This window comes from Canis lupus, chromosome X (genome assembly GCF_048164855.1).
Source record: "Canis lupus baileyi chromosome X, mCanLup2.hap1, whole genome shotgun sequence".
Classification (NCBI taxonomy): domain Eukaryota; kingdom Metazoa; phylum Chordata; class Mammalia; order Carnivora; family Canidae; genus Canis; species Canis lupus.
The window spans coordinates 116888175-116897803 of record NC_132876.1 but is presented as its reverse complement, the minus strand read 5'-3'; the positions used below and the strand labels follow the sequence as shown (position 1 = coordinate 116897803).

Here is a 9629-nt window from a genome sequence, read left to right as displayed (position 1 = left end):
TTTGGCAATAATTTGATTTTACTTGCCTTCAGGCACCTCAAACTCCAGACGTTGTGAGGTTATGAGCAGCATCCAAATGAGGATTTCGTAAGGGAAGAGTTTGGTGTAGTTGGTCTGGAGATGTCAGCTCTGCTAAACGCTGCCGAATTGCAAACTAGGCAAGTTATCACTAAATTGCGAATTTCTTATCCCTGACCTCTTTTCTACCTGTTCTCTGGGTATGTTCGATTAATACTAAATAACTTGTGTGGAATTGCTCTGGAACAATAAAAGCGCTACATACGTGTTTATTTATTTTTTTTTATTTGTTTGTTTTATTTATGATAGTCACAGAGAGAGAGAGAGAGAGAGAGGCAGAGACACAGGCAGAGGGAGAAGCAGGCTCCATGCACCGGGAGCCCGACGTGGGATTCGATCCCCGGTCTCCAGGATCGTGCTCTGGGCCAAAGGCAGGCGCTAAACTGCTGCGCCACCCAGGGTTCCCCGTGTTTATTTTTTTATTACAACAATTCCATTGCCATTCTTGTCAGTAAACTGATTAAGCTGAGAGAACTATGGCTTGGTAAGACACTATTTAGGTGAGTAGTACCAGGATTAAGGAAAAGTACGGAAGAGAGCTTTAGAATTCTTAAACTAAAAAAAAAAAAAAAAAAAAAAAAGGAATTCTTAAACTATTCTCAAATCTCCAAATTCTTGGAATTGTATAGGCCTCATTTGGAGAGTGGGAGTAAAAAAGGTTACTAGCCTATATAAATTGAATCTTGAAAAATATTTGCCTTGTATTTAAATATTTTACATTTGTTTAAAAGCCCCGATATTTTTTTTTCAGTTCGGTTTTCTACATTTTTAACAATCTTCAAGAACTTAATACATTCCTCAAGGGGAACAGAAGGCTTAGACTAGAGGAGATAAACCCAAGAGTGTTTTAAAGTACCATATTGAGGGCTTCAGAAAAGTAAGTGAATGTTAATCTACATGACCCACCTATTCTATAAAATGCAGAATGCTTTTGACTAATGGTTTTAAGTTAACATTTAAAGTTCTTCCCATAAGTTTAAATAATGGCAAATAATATAATTTCCAGTGCATTATAAAATGTTATTTTGCACTCTTGTCTAAATGTATGCAATGGAATTAAATTGTTTTGATACCTATCATCCATTTTTAAAAACTGAACTAGCTCCTTGATAGTCAAAACTTTACATTGTATTGTTATTCTGTTCTTTACAGCAGTGGTTCTGATTTAGAGACTAGAGCTTCCCAGAGGGCATTTGGCAATACCTGGAGACGTTTTCGGTGTCATAACTAGGGAGTGGGGGACACTGGCATCTAGTGGGAAGAGGCCTGGGATATTGCAGAACATTGTACAGTGCACAAGGCAACCCCTAACAGCAAGGAATTAATCAGCCCAAAATGTCAGTAGTGCTGTGCTGTTGAGAAACCCTGACCTACAGATTTCTACTCTCACGTAGTGTGGTTTTAAAATTAAAGTCTTACTGGTTAGCATCCCTTCCTGCAGCAAAAATGTGTGTATATTTAAATTTGTAGAATATCTTGTGATCATTAGGTTTTAAATGTTAAATCATTCCAGAGAAACATTTTTTTTTTTTTTAGAATCATTACAGGTATCCTCTGCTTTTTGAAAGTTTACATTATACCACTTAGCTTTTCGAAACACTTACATTACTACTTGTTTTTACTACCTGAAAAATATCTGTAGAGGATTTTCATTTTTACAAAAAAGGTGAAAAGCAAAAATAGTGTTCAGCTTTTAGCAGCCAGCACGGTGCACCCTGAGCGAGAATGGCGCCACCAAGCTCCTTCCCTGGGAACTATACCCAGCATCTCGACTTCTGGTAGCCGTGGCTTTTGAACTATGTCAGCATCTGTGCTTTATCTGGGTCTATTTTGTGCATCTATTGGCGAGACATGCTCTAAGGTTATCAGAAAAGCCTAAGAGGGGTGGGCTTTTTGGGTCTGGGAACACTCAAAACATTTTCAATGTAAATGAAAGGTAGCTGCTTCTTCACTTTATGCTATTTTGGTTTACAAAAGTTCTTCTAGAAATGCTCTACTTTCAGATAGGGAAAGCTGTACAGCTATTACACGTATATAGCTGATTACAAATATCACGATTTTGAATAAAAGTAATATTTGATTAAATGTACTTCTTAATGAGAGTGGGCTTTTTTAATCATTTAGCTTACATTTCCATGGATGGATATTATTCATTGCTAGAACATGACAGAGTTCAACATCAATTCTTTCTCTCTTTTATTTTTAGAGTTGTAAGGCCAAAACATCTTGTTCATTTAAGCTGAGAGGAATAAAAAGAATGTTAATATAGTAATGTGGTTCAATTCTTTTTATTCCTTCTGAGTTATATGCCAAAAATAATTTAGTAAGACCGATCTAGCGGAATACTGTCAAATGACATGTCCGTCATGTGCTCGTTTAATCTGCTTTAGAAGCAAAATACTGGAATCCCAACTTGAAAAATGACTTCTTGCCTAAGTCATTAATTTTCTCAGTATTGACTGTTTAATGCCATGGCAGTTGTGTCCTAGAACAGCACACCATAGGAAGAATCAGGGTGGCTAAGAAATATTCCTTTCATAGGGGCCAACAGGGTGATCTCTGTGTGCTTAAGCACCCGGATGTTTGGGTTAAGTAGTTGTTTATTAGTAGTTGTTGGATGGGTGGATGGAGGAACACTGGAATGAATGAGCACTTTTGGATTAAATGTTATTGTAATGATCCAAGCTAGAAATCACGATTGATAGTATGGAAGCTGCGGAGAACATTCTGGATATATTCTGAGGACAGACCTCACAGAATTTTCCCCAAGGTTTGGATGTGAGAGGGAGGAAAGCATCAGGTATCACTGCGTAGTTTGGTCCTAAACCACAGAAGAGTTACCACTTACTGAGCTGGGGGAGAAGAGTAGGAAGAGCAAGTGCAGGCCCAGTGCATTTTCTCAGCGCCACATTTGCGTTTCCCAGCTTAAGGGAGCTGCTGAAACGTGTGGTTAACTATCAAAATACCAATAATAATATTACTTTTAGTTTGACTAAAAGGCTTCCACAGTCATTTTACCACAAAATGATGGAATCTTTCCCTTTGTTTTTAACTCCAGTGCCTCAAATTCAAACACCCTTGATGATGTTGTTAACTCTGTTATTAAGGAATGTTACTTACCTGATTTATGTATATTAGATGTACCTTAAGGACAAGTTTTGTAGTATAAAGTTATTAAGTGTTTTAATAGATTTTTTAAAGATTTTATTTAAGTAACCGTACATGCAACATGGGGCTCGAACCCATGAACCCCGAGATCAAGAGGCACACATTCCACCAACTGAGCCAGTCAGACGCCCCATAGAATTTTGAACACATTTTATTGTAACTTAAATTGATGATTTTCTACAGAGGTATTGTTTAGGACATATTTAATATTCAACAGTTGGCTCTATTGAGTATAAAAATAGACTTCTCAAACTCCTAAACACCAAAAGCATGATTTTGCTTCAGATGACTGAATCCTAGATTTCTGAGCTGATCAGAATAATGCAAGTTAGCTCAAATGCAACTTATAATTTATGATTTATGTTAATGTAGATTAACATGCAGTGTTATGTAGGGTTTTCCACCTTGACTAAGCTAATCCAGAGAGGCATATTTTTCTCTTAGTAACTTTTTAATACTTATGTCTTTTTCCCCCAGTTTGTTTCGGCAGAAAGAATCATGTATGCAAAGACAAAAAAAATTAACTCCATTTCGTTGAAAGGGCACTTATATACCCAGTTGTTAAGATGTCTTGAGAAGTTCACCCAAAACATGTTTGCCTGTGTAAATTAATGTGATCAATCCCTATTTTATGGTTTGGCATACATACTGAGAGTGTCCCTTATTTAATTCCACCCACATACAAGATTCTGATGTAGGTTCTCAGAGTCTAATGGACAAGGCACATAGGTGCATACCAACTTTGTGAGCATGTTTGTGGTAAATATTGAAATGCAAGCAAATATTGAAGGAGCATAAACACAGAAGAACTTCCTGTGGCTACAGATAGAATCTTTGCATTGATCACACTCCTCTTGGGAGAGGAGGTTGTGCACACTAGGGTAATTTTGCCTATTTCTCCTGTTTTCCTCCAAAGCCTGGCATCCTATGTCTCCTACCTCTCCGCATCTCTGGGATGGCACAGTGATGCTCCTGCCACCTCTGCTGGATGACGGCATCTGCAGCCCACCGCTGTTCTGTCTAAGCGAGTGTGCCAGAAGGCTTGGAGGACTGCAGCTGCCCGTGCAGGGCAAAAACATCCTCTGGGTAGCTAAAGCTCAGACTTCTTTCTAAGCAGGGTACCTTTTACCAGGGTCCCTTCATGGAAACCACATATATACATAAAAGACCTGCCATAGTATTTAGCCTAATGGCTGTGCCATTTATGAAGATCAACCACAGGTGAAGAAGGCCTTTTATGTTTTGTACCTGAGTATCAAACATAATGTATATTTAGTGCTCAAAACTTTATTGTAGAAGTATGCCCATTTTGTTTTTTTTTGTTTTTTTTTTTCCTTACAAAAGGGCTTATAAACCCTGTAGGTAAAAAATTAAGAATTCCCATTTGGGGGAATTAAAGTTTCTGGTCACCAAAACAAACAAAAAGCCAAAAAAACCTTTGAAGGTGTTCCTGATTCTGTAGGTTGGAGATGGGACATGAATATTTGTAGTTCTTGCAGGTTCCCAGGTAACTCTTTCTTTTCGGATTGTGGTCCAGGGCCAGCAGCATCAGTATCACCTGGTAGTTTGTTAATAGTGCAGACTCTCACAGGTTCTCAGGCCCACAGGAGACCTTCTGTATCAGAATCTGAATTTTAACGTGGTGCCAGGTGAGGAGTGCACATAGCCACAAACTGAATAGCAAGAGTTGGATAGCCCCAAGAAGTTGTTTCTCTTGTTCCAGTCTTGTTGGAGGTGATGGCAGCCTTTAGAGCGTCTCCCCCACCCCCCTGCCCCGAGCCTTGACTTTCTGGTTGGTACTTGCTGGTCAGTGACCTGGCCGATGCTGTCCGCTGCCTCAGTGTGATTTGCCTGGCTTTGAATACTCCTCTGTACACCCCTGAATGGAAATACTACTTGGTTCTGCTCCAGAATATTAGTTCTGAAAAATGTCAAGAAGGTGAATGCCTAAACATCTGCTTCCCTTTCTGCTTTCCACTCCTTTCTCTCAACTCCCACATTTGTGAGCTCTGTTCCATCAGCATCCTTTAGCAAATACACAGAAGGCCAAAGCACCACCTCTGCGGAGCACTGTTATAGGAAGGCTCCAAATACATATTTAAAGGTCCAGAAAAATGAACGGTGATCAAGTGCCTGTGTGGGGTATGGTTGGAGGTTATTTGACAAGAATTGCTGACCAGCCTGACAGGTCAGGGCTGTGCCTATCAGTCCCAGACTGAGAGGAATCTAAAACTGTTCAGAAAGAAAGCAAGGAGAGCAGCAAGGCAGTGGATCTTAATGTACTGCCCAGCATCGAATAGGTGGAAATTGAGCCTAACTTTCTCCTATTTTGCCCCTATCAACTGCCACCGTTTTGTCTGTAAAAGATCACAGAAGTAACAACAATGCAAGGGGTTTGGAAAATAGAATAGCAAATATTTACCCACTGCCCCACTGCCTTATTATATAGTTATATATGTTTTTCTATCTGTCGCCAACCATATGTAATAGGAAGAATAATGGACTCTCAGAGATGTTCATGTCCTAATTCCTTGAGACTGGTAATTTGTTAGGTTACAGACAAATTTGGAAATTAACATTGCAGAAGGAATGAAGTTTGCTTATTGCTGACTTTAAATGTAGAGGTTATTTGGGATTATCTGGGTGGGCTCACTGTAATCATAAGAGTCCCTTAAAAGTGGAAGAGAGAGGCAGAAAACTCTGAGGGAAATGTGACTGGAGGTAGGTCAGAGGGGCGTGATGTGAGGACTCAATTGGCCTTTGGGGACTTTGAAGACAGAGGATAGGGCCACTGGCCAAGGAGTGTGGATGCCCAATAGAGGTTGTGAGAAGGAAATGACTTCTCTTGTGTGGCCTTCAGAAAAGAACACTGCCCAGCCAAAACCTTGATTTTAGGTCAATAAGACCTGTATTGAACTTCTGTCCTCCAAAATTGTAAGATAATAAATATGCATTACTTTAAGCAGCTAAGTTTGTGGTAATGTGGAGCATTACAGCAGCAATAGAAAAGTAAGACACCATATTTTTTTTCACCATATTTCTTATAGTTACATCATGCCTAAATATTTTTTGGGGGGTTGCAGTAGTTTTTGTAATTATTTGAATGGCCATGTGTTATTCTGTGGAGCTGAAGTACTGTCATTCCTTAGCCATATGTTCACTTGAAAATCAGATATGTGAACTGCTTCCTGTATTTCCTTTTTTTCATGTTTCATTATTTTCTAAGGATATTCTATCAGAATTACATTTGGACTTTGAATTTCTTCCAGTTTTTCTATATTTAACTTTAAGAAAAAAATCTCTGAAGTCCATTTGAAATTTTTAAAAATATTTGTTTAGAGAGAGCGTGTGCCTGCGTGCACACTCTCACGTGTGCACACATGCACTTGTGGGGCAGAGGACAGGGGGGCACATAGAGAGAGGGAGAGAATCTCAAGCAGACTTCCCCTCTGGGCGCAGAGCCCACCTCAGGGCTTGATCTCACGACCCTGAGATCATGACCTGAGCCAAAACCAAGAGTCAGACACTTAACCAACTAAGCCACCCAGGCGCCCCTCACTTAATTTTTTAATTGATTTTTTTCAGATGCATCTTAATTCATTGTTTCCAGCTCCTTGAAAAATCCCATTGAGAGTTTCTGATGTCCATTGCCTTCACAAACTCCTTCAAAACTCACAGACTTGCAATCAAAGCCCTCAATTTTGTGATCCTACTTTTCCTGTTTCCATTTTCACAAACTTAAATTATAGTTAGGCCGTTTCCTTCATATCTTCCCTATTGATTGTTTTCTGCTTTAAGTCTTTGTGTATTCTTTTCCCAGTCCAGGTTGCACTTTTCACAGTGAAATTATGTGTGATTTGTCTTAAAAGCTTTTTCTCAGCAGCTTGGTATATGAAGAATGTGAGCGTTGGAATCAGAAAGCCCTGGATTTGAATCCCAGCTCTGTTTCTCACTAGCTGTATGGCCTGGAATGAGTCACTCATCCTTTTTGAGCATCAGTTTTCCTCTCTAGGATGAAGTCAACAGTGTCTCTCCTGCACGGTTGTCAACTGGATTATAGCTAGTGTATACAAAGGATCTAGCAAGATCCCTGCTACTTTGTAGGCAATCCATGAGTATCACTGCTCATCTTATGACTTTTCTATCCCCCCCATTAAACCATAAATTCTTTAAAAATAAGAACAGTTCATAATTCTTACATGTATACCCTATGAAGCCTAGGACATAATAGGTGTTTAATAAACATTTACTATTTTGTCTTCTTCCTCCCTGTCCCTGTCTTATTAAAATCCCATTTCCGGGATCCTAGGATCGAGCCCTGAGTCTGGCTCCCTACTCAGTGAAGAGTCTGCTTCTCTTTCTGCTGCTCCCCCTGCTCGTGTTCACTCTCTCTCTCTTTCTCTCAAATAAATAAAATATTAAAAAAAAAAGATCCCATTCATTCTCTCAGGCTCCTGTTGTAGCCCCATCTCCTTTATGACTTATCCATGACGACACTTAACCTGGGTGAGCCAGTGCAATTGAATGATGTAAAATAGACGCTAAGGGAGGAAAATAGAGGTTCATGGAGATGATCCATTGGATCCCTTTTAGCTCTAATTTTTTATATAATTTTGGAGTTTTCTGGGAAAGGAATTATCACTGAGCTCTTGTTAATATGCCTAAGTGTTCCACATATGCTAGAGCTCATCGTGCCATTTAAGACTCCACCCAGAATGAGAAAACATTTGCAAAAGACATATCTGATAAAGGACTGCTATCCAAAATATACAAAGAACTCTTAGCACTCAACAATAAGGAAACAACCCAATTAAAAAATGGGCCAGAGACCTTAACAGACACACCACTGAAGAATGTTTACAGATGGTGAACTAAAGATATAAAAAGATACTCTACATCATATGTCATCAGGGAAAAAGAAATTAAAAGAATAGTGAGAAACCACTACACATCTATTTGGCCAAAATCTGGAACACCACCACCACCAAATGCTGACAAGGATGTGAAGCAACAGGAACTCTCTCATTCGTTGCCAGTGGGAATGTAAAATGGTATAGCTACTTTGGAAGACAGTTTGTCAGTTTCTTATAAAACTAAATATACTTTTACCATATGATCCAGCAATTACATTCCTTGACATTTTCCCAAAGGAGTTGAAAACATGTCCACACAAAAACCTGCACATACATGTTTATAGTAGCCTTTTTCTTAATTGCCAAAACTTGGAAACAACCAAGATGTCTTTCAGTGGGTGAATGGATAAACAGTGGTACATCCAGACAATAGAGTATTATTCAGCACTAAAAAGAAATGAGCTATCAAGTCATAAAAAGCCATGGAGGAAACTTCAATGCATACTACTAAGAGAAAGAAGCCAATCTGAACGGGACACCTATTGTATGACTCCAACTATATGACATTCTGGAAAAGGCAAAATTCTGGAGACAGTACAAAGATCAGTGTTTCCCAGGGAGTGGGGTGATTGGGGTAGGGAACTAATAGGCAGAGCACAGAGGATTTTTAGAGTAGTGGAAGTACTCTCTATGGTGTCATAATGATGGATACATATCATTATACATTTGTCAAGACCTATAGAATGTATACTACCAAGAGTGAACCCTCAGGTAAACTATGGACTTTGGGTGATGATATTGTGTCAATGTAGGTTCATCAGTTTTAACAAATGCACCACTCTGATGGGGGTATTAATAATGAGGGAGGATATAAGGGAATTCTTTGTACCTTCCTCTCAGTTTTGCTGTGAACCTAAAATTGCTCTAAAAACTTCTTTAAAGAAAATCCCCAAAACTCAACCCAACCCTTACCATTATTATACTGAATTTTAGAGTAAGGAAATAGAGGTTAAGTGGCAGAACCAGGACTTTCATCTCAATTTCTTTGCCTCCAAAGCCCACATTTTCCTACTCCATCACAGTGGAGCAACACCGACAGTGCCCAGTCTACAACCTTTTGGTTCTCACTCTTCCATACATGGCATACGTGCTTACAGCTTCTTATCAGGAGCCCCTGTACTTCTCCACCTTCTCAGACTGTAGAGGTGTGCTTGGCCTGCTTGCTGGGTAGGCTAGAAAGACGGGGAGTCAGTATCCTGGGGAGCAGCCCTTGATAATGCTGGACGGGTGTCAGTGGATAACTGTTCCAGCCTCCTCACCTGATAAGAAAGACAATGAAGCTGTGGATACTGGTGATGGCCATGGCTGAAGTCAAGGGTCTGAGCTGTCTGTGATATTAGGTTCAAAACTTTAGAGTGAGCATTTAGAAGCTCTTATAGTAATTGGACAGAAACATTGTATCTTTTGATTCTAGTAAATTTTTAAACTCTTGTATTTTGTATGTCTGTCTTTTTTAAATTTCATTTTCCC

General features: G+C 39.3%; 1 long non-coding RNA gene across 1 annotated transcript; it reads left to right on the top strand.

Moving 5' to 3' along the window:
* The first annotated feature begins 333 nt into the window (after positions 1–333).
* Positions 334–7623, top strand: LOC140627600 (uncharacterized). The gene is made up of 3 exons (XR_012026267.1): positions 334–578; positions 830–955; positions 4163–7623. It is a non-coding gene; the product is annotated as an uncharacterized lncRNA (long non-coding RNA).
* Positions 7624–9629: the final 2006 nt, after the last annotated feature.